This window comes from Onychomys torridus, chromosome 5 (genome assembly GCF_903995425.1).
Source record: "Onychomys torridus chromosome 5, mOncTor1.1, whole genome shotgun sequence".
Classification (NCBI taxonomy): domain Eukaryota; kingdom Metazoa; phylum Chordata; class Mammalia; order Rodentia; family Cricetidae; genus Onychomys; species Onychomys torridus.
The window spans coordinates 113,496,392-113,516,341 of record NC_050447.1 but is presented as its reverse complement, the minus strand read 5'-3'; the positions used below and the strand labels follow the sequence as shown (position 1 = coordinate 113,516,341).

Below are 19,950 nucleotides of genomic sequence, written 5' to 3'. Positions count from 1 at the left end.
TAGGAAGAAGGCATTCAGGTCATATCCAGCTCAAGGGCCTCTGGTCTCTGTGTCTGAAGTACATGGTGTCTTCAGTAATAAGGACTTGCCTTCCAACCTAAGGGGCCAACCAAGGGCAACAGCAATAGTCAGAGTGTTTGAGGAGTCTCTTGGACAAGCCTGAACAATAACCCAAAAGAGATCTTCTCATGCCTGGTGTTGGGCAATTTGTTAGGTGGTCTTTGGCTCTTGAAGGAGTCATTGACAACTCAGATGAGAAACGGTCGTTTAAACTGTATATGCTTATTTATACACAGACTTAATATGTATTACAGCTTTTGGTAGTTAATAATATGATTTCTTATGACCTTTTAAGACAATCTTCATGTTATTTTATCCTCCTTCTGTTGGGAATTTCATATTCTTGTCCTAGAAGACCCCATCAATATGACACTTTGCTATAAAGTCAAAGGGAAAATGGGTTAAGCTCAGAGGAAGAGATCATCCCCCCCCCCCCCCCCCCCCCCCCCGGAGCTGAGGAAGGAACCCAGGGCCTTGTGCTTGCTAGGCAATCACTCTAACACTGAGCTAAATCCCCAACTGAGATGTCCATTTTTTAAGCCTCTGTCCTTTTGGTTCCATAATGTGAGATGGTCATCTGACATTTACCATTGCTTCTTCACTAAATGGGTGAATTGTTTCTGCCCTATGTCCCTAATAAAGCTTTCAGAGGATATAAGATCCTCATGACGTTAGATGAAGTTGAAGCTTTCGTGACCAAAGTAAGACATCTTGTGAGTCAGCTCCTCCTGATGACCCATGGTGATGTCTGTGATCACAGATGGGAACCGAAAATGGGCATCAAAAAAACCGAGGTGATACTTTTTCTGTAGCTCATCACCCTTTTCCTGTCTTGTATCTTACATGTTGTGGAGGTTCTCGTGTATGTATGAAATCACCAGCTGCATAAAATGCTATCAAGATATTGTTTTAAAGCCCCCCGACGAGCCGAGAGTCTCCAAGATGGCCTCGTGGGGAAAGGAAGGAGATGTCTGGGTCAGGGCAGCAGTAGCTCCCGAGAGAGGGCTAGCCTGTCATCCACGGACTGCTACATAGTGCATGAGATCTACAGTGGGGAGAATGCCCAGGACCAGTTTGAGTATGAGCTGGAGCAGGCGCTGGAAGCCCAGTACAAGTACATTGTGAAAGAACCCACATGAATTGGAGATGAGACAGCATGTTGGATCACTGTGGACAACTGTCTGCACAAGACGGCCATGTTGGCTGGCACTGCCTGCCTCTTCACCCCATTGGCACTGCCCCTGGATTACTCCTACTACGCCTCCCTGCCCGCTGGTGTGCTGAGCCTGGTCTGCTGTACTCTATGGAGCTCTTGGCAGTTTGACCCATGCTGCAAGTACCAGGTGGAGTGTGATGCCTATAACCTGCCCCAGCATACGCTCACGCTCACCTCCTCCACACCAGTGGTGCTGGTTTGGAAGGACGACCTGCACAGAAAGAGATTGCACAACACAATAGCACTGGCTGCCCTGGTGTACTGTGTAAAGAAGGTTTATGAGCTCTACGCCGTATGACTGCAGGAGAGTGGGGTGCGAGCAGAACCACAGGGCCCACAGGACTCAGATCCCTACAGCAATGCCTTGGGTTTTCTCCATGAGGCAACAGCACCTGGGAAAGTGTTTGGTTTAATACTTGTTATTTTTCAACAAAAATAACAGATCATGGGTATGCCAGGGGTTTGTTCAGCTCATTACACTAAGATGTCTATTTCCATACCCCAGGAGTGGGTCCCAGGCTGTGGAAGTCTGACTGGGCAATGGAATATGGATGGAGCCAACGCTACTTACTGAGGGGTGTGAACTTGCTGTGGGGATGTCTTAAGAATATTGTTTAACTATACCATTCAGAAGCCAACCGGAAGCTATTGACCATTAAAATTATGAGAATTTCAAAAACAACAATAACAAAAAGATTTTGTTTTTAAGTCTCAATTCAAATCCAAATACTTCTAATTATTAAAATAAAACCAACCCAGCCAGGGGGTGGTGGCACAAGCCTTTAATCCCAGCACTTGGGACGTAGAGCCAGGCTGATCTCTGTGAGTTTGAGGTCAGCCTGTTCTACCAAGTGAGTTCCAGGAAAGGTGCAAAGCTACACAGAGAAACCCTGTCTCAAAAAACCAAAACAAACAAACAAACAAACAAAAAACCCCAACAAAACCCAGAGGTCAGGAATCTTTTGTCTTCTTAAACAAAGTCATTAAAAACAAAAAACAAAAAACAAAAAAAACCCAAAACCAAAACCAAACAAACAAACAAAAAAACCAACCAAACGATACAAGTGGGAAAAAAAAAGTCATGATTTGATTTTGTAGCAATAAATAGTTCAAGATAATGGTGTTTGAGAATGTTATCTGATTGGCCTGCAGTTATGATGTGGCATGCAAGAGTTGATATCAGATTTCTTAGCTTACTCTAGAATTTATTTTTATAGTCTTTTCTCCTCTATAAATTAAAAATGACAGGTTGATTTTTGTATGTACTTTAAATGCTGCATAAATTTAGAGTTTATCAACTTGTACAAATGCTTAGGAGCTTCAACTTGCAAATGAAAGCAGGGCATTTACTTAATGCATTTATTTATCGAGGTCCTGACATGTATCAGCTGCCACGCTGGGTAGAAAATAGCATGGATTGAGTCCCAGTGGCTTTCATATGGGTCTAAAATATACACTTCTTATTTTTTTCTGTGGAGAAATGGTCAGGCTCAATATGTCGACGCTAGGAATGATCTCTTCCTGTTTCATGAATCATTTAAAAATGTTGACAGTTACCTTAAATTGTGATTGCATTCTTTTTCCGGGCCTCCCCTAAATGAGTATCTGAGTGAAGGCATTTGTTTTAGTCTAACTACTCCGAATGGTTCAAGCTGAGAGCTCACCTTCTCCAGTTCCTCATCTTTCCTCTTGCCCTACTCTCTTCCGATTATCTCTCACTGGCACCCATTAGTGCCTTCTGGCAGTGTCAAGCTAATAGGACTGAAGAATGACTAAAGTTTTTACATTTTGTTTATTTGTAGCTCAGTTGATTCATTTAAAACAATCGCAGGCATGAAAATTATTTCCCACTAACCACAGCATTATTGTTGGGTAAAACCAACTTTTTTAGCTGCTGACGTTGTCTGGGATGCTGCTGTTGTAACCAGGTGAGCATATGAGACACAGGTGCCATGGAGACACTGTCATGGTCACCAAGCCACTCAGTGTCAAGGGATTCACTCAGTTCAAGTTACTCTTCCTATCCACCTAAGTAACATGATCATCCATTTATTGAATATTTTATGAGGATGGTGAAACTTACAATGATGATGATGTAGAATACCTGAAGAGCACATGGGTTTACTTGGGGGTTTAGCCATCTTATAAACTATACTGTGACTAAAATGAAGTATGCACATGTGCTTGAGTTTCAAGCAAAGGCATCTGGTGCAGATTCAAATATGGAAATTATGATTTAGTTCATGCCATCAGTTTTGTTTTGTTTTAATTTGGAAGCTAGCTGTAGGATGGAGACAGTGAATGAGAGGCAAGATTAGAAGGTACCTAACCAACTTCACCAAGTATAACAATTATTATGGCTGCCCCCAAGCCAATCAGAGGAGTGGGTTTATTTTCTCTGTAAACACAAAATTGACAGCCTGAAGAGACATTTTGAGAAAATACATAGTGATTTGAAAAGAGGTTTGCTGCAGTCAGGAAGATGGTGAGTAAATCCCAGATAACTGGGCACTGAGTTGTTTGTACTGTTGGAGTTAGGTTTTGCCTGGTTCAGATTGTGATGGTGCCCTGGTTCTTCCCACTTGAAGAAGGTGTTTGATTTAATTTTGATTTTTAAAGGAGCTCACAGATGAAAGACTTGAACTTTCGTTTTTGTTTTTGTTTTGTTTTTCGATACAAGGTTTCTCTGTGTAGCTTTGCGCCTTTTCTGGAACTCACTCTGTAGCCCAGGTTGGCCTCAAATTCATAGAGATCCACCTGCCTCTGCTTCCTGAGTGCTGGGATTAAAGGCATGCATCACCCCTGCCTGGTAAGACTTGAGCTTTTAAAAGAGATTGAATATTTTAAAGAGACTGAAGTTTTAATGTGTTTGAATTTGTAAAGACCATGGGACTTTTAAAATTATTTATTTTAATGTGAGATCTTGGGGATGAATAAGAAAGGAAGGGTTCTGGTTTAATAGTGATTCATTTGTGTGTCAAGTTGGCAAGGGGTCAGTTGTACTGGCTGGTTTTGTGTGTCAACTGGACACAAGCTAAAGTCATCAGAGAGGAAGGACCCTTAGTTGAGGAAATGCCTCCATGAGATCCAGATGTAAGGCATTTTTCTCCTAGTGATCAATGGGGAGAGCCAGCCCATGGTGAGTGCTGCCATCCCTGGGCTGGTGGTCCTGGGTTCTATAAGAAAGCAGGCTGAACAAGCCAAGGGAAACAATCCATTAAGCAGCTCCCCTCCATGGCCTCTGCATCAGCTTCTGCCTCCGGGTTTCACCATTGCTTGAGTTTCTATTCTGACTTCCTCCAGTGATGGACTATAATCTGGATGTGTAAGCCAAATAAACCCTTTCCTCCCCAACTTGCTTTTAGGTCACAATATTTAGTTGTAGTATTATATATACATATGTATATATATATTATACATATACACACCTATTCATATATACATCTATACACACACACACACACACACACACACACACATATATATATATATATGCATATATACACATACATAATATTCACACACACCCATACACATATATATTTGTGATGCTGAGGATCAAACCCAGGCCCCACACTTATATGCTAAACAGATATGCTCTACCACTGAGTTACACTCTTCAAGCTCTTAAATACTTGGATGTCTTGATTGATATAAAAGATATCACCCTCCTTCCAAGGATCAGAAAAAAAAACCACAAAAAACGGGGAGGAGAGACTGGAGATGTTCAGATGTACAGCAAAAAGATGTTGTCTGACATGACACAACTGTTGCCTTCACAAACTTACTGCAGCTATCATTATCTGTACAAAACCACGCTGGATTGAGCCTTTACATCCTGAGTGGCAGAAAGGCCCATGAGACCCTATCCCTTCCTCAGGAACTATTGACAATACATTGCTGTTGAAGGAAGAGGCATCATTTTCCTCAGTCATGCAACCAGTGTAGCTGGGCTGTATAATAAGTTTTGGTCTAGCTTGGACTACTCAGGAGATTCCAGTCTAGCTTGGCTTGTATAGTATGACTCAAAATAAATAAATTAATTAATGAATAAATAGAGAATCACATGTGTTGTGAATCACTGACAGTTTGTAGGACTGCTAGAAGAAATACCAGTAGAAGAGAAAGTGTTATCCAAACAGCGTGCTCTTTTCCAGTGCTCAATAGTGGAGCCAGAGTTTCACAGAGACTTAACTGCACCGTTCACTCAAACCAGAACAACACTCTGTGTATAGCACTCAGTATTCAGTAACCCAAAGCACAAATGACAGCATACTTTATATTTTCTCACCAAAAAGGACACAGCATGCAAATGAGCCAAATTTGAGCCTCTAAAGAAAGGAAGGAATTATTAATAATATCAGTAGGTGGGTATAAGAATTTAGGCTAAGATCAATAATTATGGTCAATAATACTGAACTTATACATTTTTTTCTAACATGAATCAATAGACAGAATATTTTAGCTGTGATTTAACTACATTGTGCAAATTGACTGAGAAGCTACAAAAAGTGAAGGATTTGTTGATGTTGACAAGTGTAGAGTTGCTTTTCAGTTTATGAAAATCATTTTGAATTTGTTGTCAACACTTGAGTTGACACAAGTCAGTGGATTCACTCAGTTTGAACAGTCAAGATTCTGAAATGGGTATATGTTTGATTAAGTTAAAATACATTCTTTCCAGAGGGAGGAATTAGCCTTGTTAATAGGGACGATAAGTTGTAGAACAATGATTTGGAAAATTTAAAATTATGTTTGAAAAAACATGATGATATGAAAGTTTGTTCTTTTCTTTGTGGGTGAGGGAGATTACCTCTTAGGCCCATGATTGCCTAAAACTTCCTTAGCCTCTTGCTCTAACTCACAAGTGGCAGAGTTATAGATGTTGCGACATGACATCTGGCTTTGAATTTATGTTTTCAATGGTAAATTTTATGAAATCAAAGTACAGTTCACTCAAATGTGGGGTCAAATGGAGACATATTGGTCAAGGGTACAAACTTTGTATTCTAAGAAGAATGTGTTCTGAAGACCCAATGTACAGTGTAGTGACTGGAAGTAATAATGGACATATATGCTCAGAGAATAGCTTCTGCTTGTCTGTGTGTCATCCCCTATACACTAAGTGTAACAGAGAATGCTCTAGTAGTGCTAATTTGATTATGAGAATTATTTGATTTTTTAAAATGTGTACACCACACCATTGATACCTATTCAGGATTTCAATGAGCAACTGCCTTGAGTTCTGAAAAGGCTGATTCTATAATCACACATTTTATCATTTGTGTATAAAAGGGCTACTGATTTTTTTTTAGTTAATCTTGTATCCAGCCACTTCAGTAAAGGTGTTTATCAGCTCTAGGAGTTCCCTGGTTTCTCTGGAATAATCTTTTTGTATACTGTAAAGATTTGTCACTCAAATTGGTTTAATAAAAAGCTTCCAGGCAGGAATTATAGGTGGGACAACCAAACTAAGGACTATGGGAAGAAGAAAAAGAGTCAGGGAGACTCCAGCAGATGGAGAGGAAGCAGGATATGTAGGAAATGAGATAACAAGCCATGAGCCACATGACATAAGATAGATAAGAAATATGGTTTAATTAAAATGTAAGAGTTATATAGTGACAAGCCTGAGCTATGAGCTGAGCATTTATAATTAATATTAAGCCTCTTGGTTACTTGAGAGTGGCTTGCTGTACACCTGGTGGAATTTTTGGGGTTGCTTATGTAAACTATCATGTCATCTGCAAATAGCAACACACTGATTCCTTCTTTTCCAGTATGTATCCCCTTGATCTCCTTTTATTGTCTTACTGTTCTAGCTAGAACTTTGAGTACTATATTGAATAAATATGGAGAGAATGAAAAGCCACATCTTGTTCCTAATTTTAGTGGAATTGCTTTGAGTTTCTCTCTATTTAATTTGATATTGGCTTTCAGCTTGCTGTATATTGCTTTTATTATATTTAGGTATGTTCCTTGTATTCCTGATCTCTCCAAGACTTTTATCATGAGGGGGTGTTAGATTTTTTAAAGGCTTTTTCGGCATCTTGTGAAATGATCATGTGATTTTTTTTCTTTCAGTTTTTTTATATGGTGGATTACATTGACAAATTTTCGTATGTTGAACCACCCCTGCATCTCGAGGATGACGCCCACTTGATCATGGTAGATCATCATTTTGATGTGTTCTTTGATTCAGTTTGCCAGTATTTTATTGAGTATTTTTGTATCAATGTTGATAAGGGAAATTGGTCTTTAATTCTCTTTCTTGAGTCTTTGTGTGGTTTGAGTATCAGTATAACTGTGGTCTCATAAAAAGAATTTGGCACTGTTCTTTCTGTTTCTATTTTGTGGAATAATTGGAGGAGTACTGGTATTAGCTCTTTGAAGGTCTGGTAGAATTCTGTGCTGAAACCATCTATCCCTGGGCTTTTCTTGGTTGGGAGACTTTTAATGACTGCTCCTCTTTCCTTAGGGCTTATAGGTTACCTAAACTGTTTATCTGATCTTGGTCTAACATTGGTATGTGCTGTCTATCAAGAAATTTGTCCATTTCTTTTAGATTTTCCAATTTTGTGGAGTACAGGTTTTTTGAAATATGACCTAATGATTGTTTGGATTTCCTCAGTGTCTGTTGTTATGTCCCCCTTTTCATTTTTGATTTTGCTAATTTGGATATTCTCTCTCTGCCCTTTAGTTAGTTTGGATAAGGGTTTGTCTAACTTGTTGATTTTCTCAAAGAACCAAATCTTTGTTTCATTGATTCTTTGTATTGTTCTCCTTGTTCCTATTTTATTGATTTCAGTCCTCAGGTTGATTATTTCTTGCTGTCTATTCCTCTTGTGTGAGTTTGCTTCCTTTTGTTTTAGAACTTTTAGGTGTTCTGTTAAGTTGCTAGTATGAGATTTCTCCAAATTCTTTATGAAGGCACTTAGTACTATGAACTTTCCTCTTAGCACTGCTTTCATTGTGTCCCAGAAGTTTGGGTATGTTGTACATTCATTTTTATTGAAGTCTAGGAATTCTTTAATTTTTTTCTTTATTTCTTCCTTGACCCAGTGGTGGTTCATTTGAGAGTTGCCCAGTTTCCATGGGTTTGCAGGCTTTCTGTAGTTCATGTTGTTGCTGAGCTCCAACCTTAATCCATGGTAAGAGCATCAAGTAAGTGGAAGAGAGACATGAGACCCCACATACTGCAACATTATAAGTGCTTCTGTGGTTGAGTAAAGAGAGTGAGGGTGAGGCACAGGGCAGGAAGGCTCAGGATGATGGGAGAAGCCAGGTGAGTTCAGACTACAAAGGAAGAGCATTGGGAGAAGTTAATAAAGAAGTCACAAGTGCAAAAGCAGAAATCCAGAGCCCAGGTGTGCTTCAGGAGTTGGGGAAAGAAGGCTGCAGAGGCTCTGTGGGTTGCAGAAGGGTTATAAGCCATGCAGGTCATGAACAACTGTCTGTTCTGAAACTGGAGGAATGGCTTGATCACATTTGTGTTTTAGAAAACTCATTTCTGGACAAATATGGAAGACTAATCAGGGAGAAGTCAGAGGAGGTGGACAGATTGCAAATGGGCCACTGGATGAGACAAAGTGTCGCATCAATGGAGCTGGCATGGCGGAGTAGACAGTCAATCCACTCTGCCAGAGGACAAACCACCCTAATTTGTAGCATTCTTTATTTTTATGACATAAATATTATTTCCATGGGTCTGTTTCTCCTCTCCTCTCCTCCCCTTCCTTCCCCCCCTTCCCTCCTCTCCTCCTCAAGCTGAGGTTGAACCCTAGGGCATCATTTTTCATACAAGGCAAACAATCTTCACTGAGCTTATCTCAGCTGCTTTAGTCTGTTTCAGGTCACATGATAGAATTCTACTTCAGACACAATAGACAGAAACGATCCCAACAGCACAAATAATAACAAAATACAGCATCATAGTTGGGAAGTAATGCATCTTAACCACTTAGCACTTTTGCTTTGGGTTTAGTTGGAAAGTTGAATAATTTAACTTTTCAAATCTTTTTATTAAATTTGTTTTTTGACAAATTTATCTATTTATGTAATTAATTTTTTCACACAGTTTTTTATTTTTATCACACAGTTATTTAACTTTTAATATTCGTTATACAAGAGAAACAACTTATTATTTCAAGAAAATTTAACAATTAGTCCCAATGACAAAAGTTTAACAAATCACTGATGAGAAGAAAGAGAAATAAAACAGTAGCATTGTTTGTGATCACGAAACTAAGTATATTACTCAAAATTTCTGAATAAGACTTTAGTTATCCATGAAATAATCAATAAATGGACTGTATCAAGTTAAAAAGTTTCAGTACAGCAAGAGAAACAGTTAATTGAATAAAGAGACAGCCTACAGAATAGGAGAAAATCCTTTCCAACTATATATCTGACAAATGATTAATATCTAGAACAGATAAAGAACTAAAAAACTAAACAGAAATCAAACAATTCAATAAATAAGTGGTCCAATTAAATGAGCAGACAGTTTTCAAAGGATGAAATGTACGTAGCCAGTAAACATGGTAAAATGTTCAACTAGCTGTAACAAAACTGCAAATCAAGCCGAGCGGTGGTGGTACACGTCTTTAATCTCTGCACTCAAGAGGCAGAGGTAGGTGGATCTCTGTGAGTTCGAGGCCAGCATGGGCTACAGAGTGAGTTCCAGGGAAGGTGCAAAGCTACACAGAGAAGCCATGTCTTGAAAAACCAAACCATACCAAACCAAACCAAACCAAACCAAACCAAACCAAACCAAACCAAACGAAAACAAAACAAAACAAAACAAAACAGAACAACAACAGAACCCTGCAAATCAAACTTCTTTGCAGTTCCCTCTGATCCCCACAGGAATGGCTGTCCTTTAGGAAACATAACAGATGACAGCGTGGACTCATGAAGATGTGGTGCACGTAACTAGACCAGCCACTCTGGCAGTAAATATAGTGGATTGTCAAGAACGAGAAACTGTATCCACTATATACCCACTTATTTCACTCCTGAGTATCCACCCAAAGGGCTCCAAGTCCACACATCAGAGAGGCATTGCACATCAGGCCTATTACAACACAATGCATAATACTAAGTTACGGGACCAACTTAGTTGTCTAGCAGCAGATAAACGGATAAAGTAAACATGGTATGGGTACACAATGGTAATTTTCAGCCAGAAAGAATGAAATTATGTCATAAGCATGAAAACAGATTGATTTGGAGATAATCATATTAAGCAAATTAAGCTAGCCTCTGAAGACAGATATCATATGCCTTCTCTCATTTGTGGTCCCTAGATTTTATATAGATACGTAAAACATGTGTGCTTGTAAGACATGGAAGTAGAAATGATGTTGTCTAGGAGGACAAAGAGACCAATAGGAAAGGAGACAACAGAAGGGAATATGGAGGGTATAGGGCCTGTTGTGTTCCACATACTATGAAATATATAAATAAATAAATAACATAAGATTAAATAAAGAACATGTGTTTGAGGGGTGGCGGAGGTAAGGAAATCAGCAAGTCCATCCACACATTTTGGTTTTAGACAGGGTTTACTGTGCAGATCAGGGTGGCATTCTGCCTCCACCTCCACAGTGCTGGGATTACAGGCATGTGACACCACACCAGTCTCTAGCTGGCATGTGTTTAGGGAGAGCCTACATATTTGAAAAACCTTGTTGGGTTTGAACAACAAGTGACTGATAGTGGTAGAGAGTTCTTTCCATCGAGGAGATGCCAGCAAGAAGGTTCTAGAGGAATAAATGGGTCTTCATAAACATTACCCAAGAGAATAGGGGTGGGATGAAATTGGAACTCAGACTTAAGGGAGGATGGTTTCAGAGCACTGCCCAAGGGAAAGTGACATTAAGTTGTGTCCAGAGGGCAAAGAACCCAAGTCATGATTCAGACGTTCATCAAGACTGTCAGTCAGATATCAAGGAGCATTTGAAGATGGAAATGGAGAGATAGTGACCAAACTATCATACAAAGCAAAGGATGGAAGGAATTAGGGCTCTTACCCTAAGTGGAGCAGAAGGCCATAAACAGTATTTTAAATGCAGGAGTAACCCTTATGACACGGGCAAGAATCCTTATAGGGTAGGGAGTATGATGGGGACTGATGAGGCTGCTGGTAATTTACACAGGAAATGCTGGGAGTGTTGACCATGGAGAGTGAGCAAAGGATCTGGCAGAGTCACAAGAAGAGGCAAGCGATGGTGATGGAGTAATTTTGAAGACGGGTGAGAAGGGTTTTGCAATGTTACCGCACATTTTAATGGTCACAGTCTAGATGATGGAAGAGTGTATGGAATAGCACAGGCAAGTCTTTTTCTGCCAATGAAGGCTTACGTGTCACCCCCAGAGATGTGTCTGAAGCCAGAATGCGAACACTCTCTCATGGGAAGTACACAGAGCAAAAGGGAAAGCCAAGAGGGATGAGGCCCCAGTTTCTTTTCCTGTGGCTGTGATGAAATACTCTGACAAATGAAGCATCAGGACATATCCCAGCTCACAGTTCGAGGGAACAGTCACTCAGGGCAGAAGTCAAGGCAGTAGGAGCTTGAAGGTGATGTCACATCAGCACTCAGAAAGCAGAGGTGCCTGCTGCTCAGCTCCAGCTCTCCACTTACACAAACCAGCATTCCAGCCAGGGAATCATGTCACCCTAAATGGGCAAACACAATCAAGACAATCCCCCACAGGCATTCCTAGAAGCCCATCTAGGGCCTGTGACTCAAGATTCTGTCCAGGAGACAAACAGCAACCATCGCAGAGCCACCAAACCTAGGCAACATTAGCACTTAAGGGGAAGCATGTTGAAGTGGCCTTGCATGGGGAAAATCAAATTAAAACTAAACTTTATTACCAATACTTTACTGGTGGTTTCTCTCTCCTTCATTCTTATCCACATATATTATGTAAATTAAAATAGCCAAAGTCATCCCTGGGATGGTCTTAATCATTAGTTTTTTGAAGAACAAGTCCTTACATTGGCATATAGGCATAATTGTGTGTGTGTGTGTGTGTGTGTGTGTGTGTGTGTGTGTGTGTGTGTGTGTGTAGCCCAGGCTGGACCTTCCCGTATCAAGCAGCAATCAAGAAAAACACCCCACAGACATGCTCATGAACTAAATCTTATGGAGGCAGTTCCTTACCTGAGATTTCCTCCTCCCGGTCTGTCAAATTGACAACCAATGTCAGTCATTGCTAGTCTCCTTACCCAATGGGAATTGCTCCTCATTTCTTTTCTTTACAAGGATGCTACAGACATTGAACTCTACTGGTTTCTAAGAGAGGATCCTTATGAAAATCCCACTTCTGAGGAATGATGCTTTCATGTTATGTGTACACATGCTGAAGGAGGTATGTGTTGATTTCTCCCCTTGAAGTTTAGGTGAGAGAAAGCCAGAGGTGAGGAGGAGCATCCAAAGACAGTCCATCACCTGACACCAAATCTCTACCTTTTACCTTTAGCATGCCATGTGACCTGTTGTGAGGGACTAATGAATGAACAGAAACAGAATAACAGGGCTCCGGAGGGGCTCAATGTGGAGAGTGCTTACTGTTCCAGCATGGCAGCCTGTGTTCAGGTCCCCATATCCATATAAAAGTCTAATATGGTGGTGTAACTCCAGCACAGTAGGGTGGCGTCAAGCTTGCCGCTCAGGCAGTCTAATCCGGTCAGTAAGTTCCAGGTTCAATGAGAGACCCTGTCTCCAAAGCTAAGCTAAAGAGTTATAGAGGAAAAACGTCTGATGCTGACCTTTGCCCTCCGTAATACATACATGCACAAGCCTACCCATACATTTGCACACATAGACATGTACACACATAATATTTAAAAAAGAAATACGAGAAGGTAGTATGATGCCCTGCTACATGCCCAAACACATCTGGAATAAGGCTTGGAATGCTTTTAATACCTAGGTGACCCCTAAATATTCTCGCTCCTAGTACCCACAGATCCTTGGAAAAACATGCATGTTAGTCAAATCAGCTAACAGTTGTCCCATTTTACAGATGAACCAATAGATTCCACATGACTGTTCCATGTAAATGAGTCACAGGAGTAATGGGCAGATTAGAGGCTGTGTTTTCCCCCCTTGTGTTTGGAGAAGACTTAAATTCCCTGGGGAAGTGGATTCCTATTTCAATATGAAGATTTTTGTTGTTTCTGGGTTCATGGCTTTAAATCCCCAGGCAGTGGAATTATAATTGTATGAGTAACGGTGACTCAATGAATTTTTAAAACAAAGAAGTTTGTATCTTCCTGGATGTTCTTTCTGTTCCCATAAATTAGCTGTGTGTGTCTAAGAAAGGTGATAGGATGGGAAGAAAGAAAACCAAAACACAATGATCTGAAATAATCAGCCAGGAGTGTATAAAAATGTCCACAGTAGAGCATTTTTAAAATTCCACAGGGCAGATGACATCTGACTTCTGTGGTTGCTTAACACTAACGAAGCAATTTCTTTCTTAATAGTCTCCTTCTGAGGCAGAATCCTGTAGCTGTAGGATCTGACACCAGTCCACAGCAATCAATATCAGTCCTCTGCCAAGTATTATTAAATATCTCCTTGATACCTATTTACAACTAAGAAAATAATTTCACTGCCAAGGGATTGTAAATGTGTGAGAGGCCACTCTGACAGCTTCCTTCACTCACTGTCTGCGGTCCCGGGTCTGGTGCTCTGGCTGCCAGACTAAGATGAAGGACATAATTAAGGAAACATATGAAGGCTAGCACAGGCCTGGAGATTAATTAGCTGTGCGTCAATAATCTCATCAATATCCGATTAACAAATGACACATGGCCCAATGAAACATATTGATTCATGCACACGCCTCACTGTTAATAAATTGAAGCTGCTTTGCTAAGTGAGAAAGCTGACAAAACGCTAGGCTGCTAATACCGCGCCACTCTTGTGATAAAAAACAGAAAATTAGCCTCAAGTATACGGTGTTTAATTTAGGAGGGCTGCCACTCCACTCATGAAGCTTGTTAATGACTGACGTGAAGAGGCCAAGGAATTCTATGGAGAACTGGCTGCAAAGGACCAGGAGACATTTCCCTAGGCCTGGCTGTAGGAAGGATATGTCGCATAGAAGCCGGAGTCACACTACTCTGTGTTGTTGTGGATATGTGTGGAGAGTGGAGAAAGCTTTGTTTTGCCTTTTAAGGACAGCATTCTAGAAATAAGGAAATCATTTTACATTTCAGAAGTAACTAGTTCATATATTTCCATATGAAATCATGTTGATTATGTCTTTTTGTGTGTGTGTGTGTAATGGTGAGTGATTGGTTTTTGAGAAATCTTACATGTTAGTTGTGTATGAGTGGTAAACAAGAACTTTCAGGGTTGGACCAATTATTAACCTTACACCCACCTGGCATATCCCCCCTTCTCCGGGCCCTATCTAAAGTACAAGCCAACACGCACACTTGCGGCTCTGAGACTCCATCTCCACATCAGCCCTACTTTTGGGAAGGTGAAGGCTACATCAATTATAATTCAGTTTTCTCCTTAGCCCACAACAGAGGTGGTAATAGGGTTAGGCAGGAGGGGAATAATGTGATAATGGTGAAGGCCTGGGCTTGATATCTGTTGGGGCCCCGCTGAGACTGTGGTTGGGAATCGTGAAGAGCCCTGCTGACTGGTGCAAAGAGAAGGCACCTGCCCACCACCTCACAGCTCTGCAGTTAAAACCTGGTCCTGGACCGTCTGGAACATTCCCTGGTAGTTCAGGTGTTGAGTATCTCCTCTGAGGCAAACATCTGCTTGCGAAAAATGCTTTCCCTTGGCACACAGTCCAGGGAAAGGAAGGCAGTCAGGAAAGGCATTGGGAGTATAGCAATGGCAGTAGCTCTTACGGGGGTCCCTATAGCACACAGCCGGGGTGATGAGGGGCTTGTAAAACTGACTTCACTAAGTGGGCAGAAGAAGGTGCTAAATAGAGTCTACATAGAGTTAGTTACCTTATCTACCTGTTTCAGCCTGAGCCTGTTTGGTTTGACATGCCTGCCCTGAGCTGCAGGAGGCTCACTGCTCAGGACTCTGAGTGGAAACCTGAGGCATTTCAGCCCCAGGGATCTTTAAAGAAAGCTCAGAAAAGGCACTTGCCACAGGGTCACCAGGAAACTTGAGCCCAAACTCTCTGCTGTGCTCTGAGGCAATCACATGAGACTGAGCAATCATTGAAGCATTCTGTGTGCCCATTTCTTTACCTAGAAAGAAGACAGCAGACTGGGGTTCTTGGAGTTCCCTATCGTGCCAAGAGTTATTAGCTTCCTCCTGATGTCTAGACACAGCTGTGGATATGATATAGTAGAAAGGCCTCTATTGTTACAATGACCAAGATTAAAATAAGATAGGCCCTTCTGCATGACCTATAGAATCCTCAGGGCCCCTGTGCTTCTAGTTTTCAGAGATAGCTGGTCTGTCTCCTTCATGGACCCTATTCTCCAGTGTGTCTCTTAGGAGCAAGTGCAGATTCTGAGGCCATCTCCAGTTTGATAAGTAGTTTTGAGGGAAGTTGAGCCATGAAGTCACATTAACTCTAAATAACAATCAGGAGAGAATATAAATCAGTAATTTTCATCAATCCTGAGAGAGGTCTGTTGAAGTTCATTTCCTCAGAGTCTCTGTGCTTGGGAGCAAAATTTCTTTGGTAGGTTTCTGGAGTAGAAAAAAAATCTGATTTCTTTACCTGAGATCCACAGGAGTGAGGTTTACATGTTATGACAAATTATTAAGGACTGAAATCCTTTCAGTTCATAGAAGGAGCCTTGTTAATCCTGAGATTTCCTTTTTAAATTTTTCTGGGGGAAATCTTTCAGGTTTGGGCCCATTGCACGCTTGTTTGTGGCGGTCTTTGTTGGAGACATGGCAGCTGTGTTAGCTGGTTGTGTTATTGAGTCTTCCCTGCATGTGCTCACAGCAATTGCTTGTGCTAAAAATATACACAGCTTCAGGTGAAAACCCCAGCAGTCAAGGAGGCTAAGTAACTTAGCCCTTATCACCCCACAAGAACTGTCTGATCTGCGCTCATCTCAGACTGTCTGAGGCCCAAACCTGGGGTTTTCCAGCTCAGGCAGGGGTGTTCAATTATTTGACATGGTGATATGACATTGTCATTTATAAATGTGTTGGGCTGCATCCATGGGACACATGACCTGTAGGCTGTAGGTTTGACCTAGCTACTTGGGACATTCTGCCTTTAATAACTAATGCTTGCCTAGCTCCTGGCAGGGATTCAGCTCAATGCTAGCATTCACAGGTGGTTCAGTATAACACCAGTTCTAAATTCCGCAATGGATCACTGTCTCTCAAGTTCAAGCTCCTTTCTAGATCCTTCTCTTTGATCTCTAATGGTAAGTTAGGCATTAAAAAATAACCTTACAATGCCAATATCTTGTCTATCACCAAGTTAAAAAGTATTTGGATCTTTGTCCTATTTCTGGCTGTTTAGAAGCCATAAGGACAAGTGAAATAAGCCAATTTATTGTGATGCCTGATGAGACGAGGTGACTTGAATCCCTCATAGCATCAGACAGGTGAGCAGTGCCGGGTGTTCCAGCACACATCAGCTTCAGTCACCGGATGGATGGTAGTCATTTGAGGGGTTTCACAGGCAGCTGCTTTGCTGGCCAGCTCCACTGTAACTTGTGCTGGTGAGTCAGATTTCATGCCCAATTAGGATACAAGGGAAAGCCTCCCTTGTGGAAAGGACACAGCTGTTCTAGAATTGCAGCCTGAAGATGCTCCAAAGGTTTGCAGGAATCTGGTGTCCTTGCTCCTAATGCGGGCATAGAGAGTGAAGCAAGGAAATCCTTCACACCCTGGCCTTGAGTGCATGCCATGTGTAACAGGCATACACCCACACCTGCACACACTACTTCAACTTAAGTATGCTCATTGTATAAATAATATAAATATAAATATATGATGACAAATATTAGTTTATATAGTATCTATCTATGTGAATATATGTATAAAATTATGTGGGAATATTTCTTTGTCTGTACATCCATGGTAGTGTTTATTTTCACACACACAAAACTTACATATACACACATATATATTAATCTTAGACATATATATCTTAGTGTAAAAAAAAGAATAACTTATGCCATTAAATCTACCATGAAGATGAAAATATATGGACTCATATTCATACCACATCTGCAGAGTATGTAATAATCTGGTGTGTGTGTGTGTGTGTGTGTGTGTGTGTGTGTGTGTGTGTGTGTTTATACTGTGCACACACATATGTGTGCCCACTCAAGTGCATACACACAATGACATCAGACCCACTCCCTACATCAAAACTCTTAGAGTTTAGAAAAACTGTAAGAAAAGTCACTTGTCTCTTGCACAATTTGCTTGAGATGTTTAATTTTCATTTTTGCCTGTCCTTAGGATACAGCAGTCAAAAAGGTGTGCCTGTTCAGATAAATTTCTGCCCAGTCCACACTATCATCCTAGGCAGTGTGGTCAGAAAGCCTTCAGAGGGCCCAAGCCATCTGTCACACTGGCCCTAAAAGCACCCAGTGCACATTTGCTCTGTCAGAAACAGCTCAGGAGGGCTGACCTTCATTTTACTTGAAGTTCCAAGATACATTTGTTTTCTTCCTTCACAGAACTATTTGATATTCCTACACTTGCCTGGTCATCTACTGACCCCTGTGATTTATTTTTTTCTGCTCTGTATGTCCACACTCCCTGTGCACCATGGCCAAGTCCATCTTTAGAATCCTACCATATACTTGAACCACCTCGACTCTTGCCCAGATTAGTACATCTCCAGGGCTCTGTGTGTTTACCCATTCCCTCATTCAGACTGCAAAAGCAATCTTTGTCTCCCCATAAAACATATTTCCAAACAGTTCTCTAAGTACTGATGCCTCCCTCAGGCCCCTAGGATGTACTCAGGGCTCACAAGCCCTTTGGGCTGTTTCCCTGGTGCCTCCTAGGGCCCAGTCTCCCCTCTTCTGTTCCACAAGACCCTTTTCCTGACAATGCTATGAAATTCATGTATTACATTGTACACAATGCCCTGGCCTCCCTATTCCACCGTAAGCGATTCGCATCATCTTTAAGAATCATCTGTGAGGCAGTATGTCTCTGAAGCTATCTTTTGCTCCCTTTAGAACTGCGTAACTCACATCTCTGTTCATGTCATTTTTTATTACAGTCACATCATGATGTTTACATTTTATAACCAAAAAATGGTTTCAAATATCCCATTTTTCTTGAATGCTACCAATGTAAGCATTACAAATATTTTTCTACAAGGGTTTGCATATTTTTTCAGATGGAGATTATGTTCTGATGTTAAGTAAAGAAAAGTGAATAGAGTGTTAGAGAAAGATGCCTCTTTGTAGAACACGAATGTACCCAGATTCACTGTGTGGGAATGGTCATGTACATCCTTGCGGCAGGAAGACTAGTTTTATCTAGATGTTGTGATTAATGATTTGCATTTTGTCCTGTAATAGTTTTTTTTTTTTCATTTTCTATTTTTTAATGAACAACTATTGGAATAGAGTACCATAGAAAAGACCAGTTATTAGTTCCTGACTTATTGATTTATTTAGTGAGTTACTTAAAGCACTGCTTGCACCGCCTATTGTCAAGCGTGACTCCACTCTTTGCCTGGAACAGAGTGACCTGGAGAAACAGCGGAAATGATGGGTCACTGCCCTGATCAACCTGCTGACTGCCATTTACGCTTCTTAAAACCTCACCTTGCTTGCCTGGCCCACCTTGTGGCTTTAGACAATAAAATGAGAATGCCAACTGGAGCTGACAGTGAAGCCTTCCAGGAGCTGTCCTGCCTTTACCCACCAGTGACATTCCCTCTCTTCCACTCTTTCTGCTGCTGGATTGCTTATTCCAGAAACAGTTCCCAAATACTATTACTTTTGTAGCTAGGGAACTGTTATCATTATGTTCTCCTATGCAGTGATTTACATATGGTTTGAGGGTGCTCCTGGAGTTTACCTGCTGGAATTTAATCCCCACTGTGAGGCAGTAGGAAGATGGACCCTTAATCCATCTGACTGTGGCACTAGGGGTGGGGCCACTGGGAGGTGGTTAGAGTTAGATAAGGTTGCAGGATGGAGTCTCACAGGAAGGAATAAATACTGGTTGGTGACTTTATAGGAAAGGAGGGACCAGAAGGTGTGGAGACATGTTTGCTTCCTTCTCTTGCCATGTGATGCCCTGTGGCAACATGTGATACCTCAGGACTGCCCACCTGAAAGCCAATCCCAGATGTGCACTGTGGAGCCTGCAGGTAGATTTGTACTTGTGTTTTAGTGGATTAAGCTATGATGTTTTGGTTCCAATTGCTTTTCCTGAATGAGGCCAGTGCTTCTAGGTGTTGCTTCCAATGGGTGAGTTTTATAGTAGAGAGGCTTCACTGTCATCATAGTGTGCGTGTGTGTGTGTGTGTGTGTGTGTGTGTGTGTGTGTGTGTGTATGAGAGTATGTGTGTATATGAATGAACATGTCTCTGTGTGCCTGTGTATGTTCCTGTCTCTGTGTGTGCATGCTGCTTTTCATAAAAACACACATACATATATATTTATATATTCAAATTTATTTTTAAAATTTATTTATTCCTAGGTGCATAGTGTTTTTCCTGCATATCTG

At 41.1% G+C, this 19,950-nt stretch overlaps 1 pseudogene; it reads left to right on the top strand.

The window, feature by feature from the left end:
- The first annotated feature begins 950 nt into the window (after positions 1-950).
- LOC118584667 lies at positions 951-1,584 on the top strand (annotated as a pseudogene).
- Positions 1,585-19,950: the final 18,366 nt, after the last annotated feature.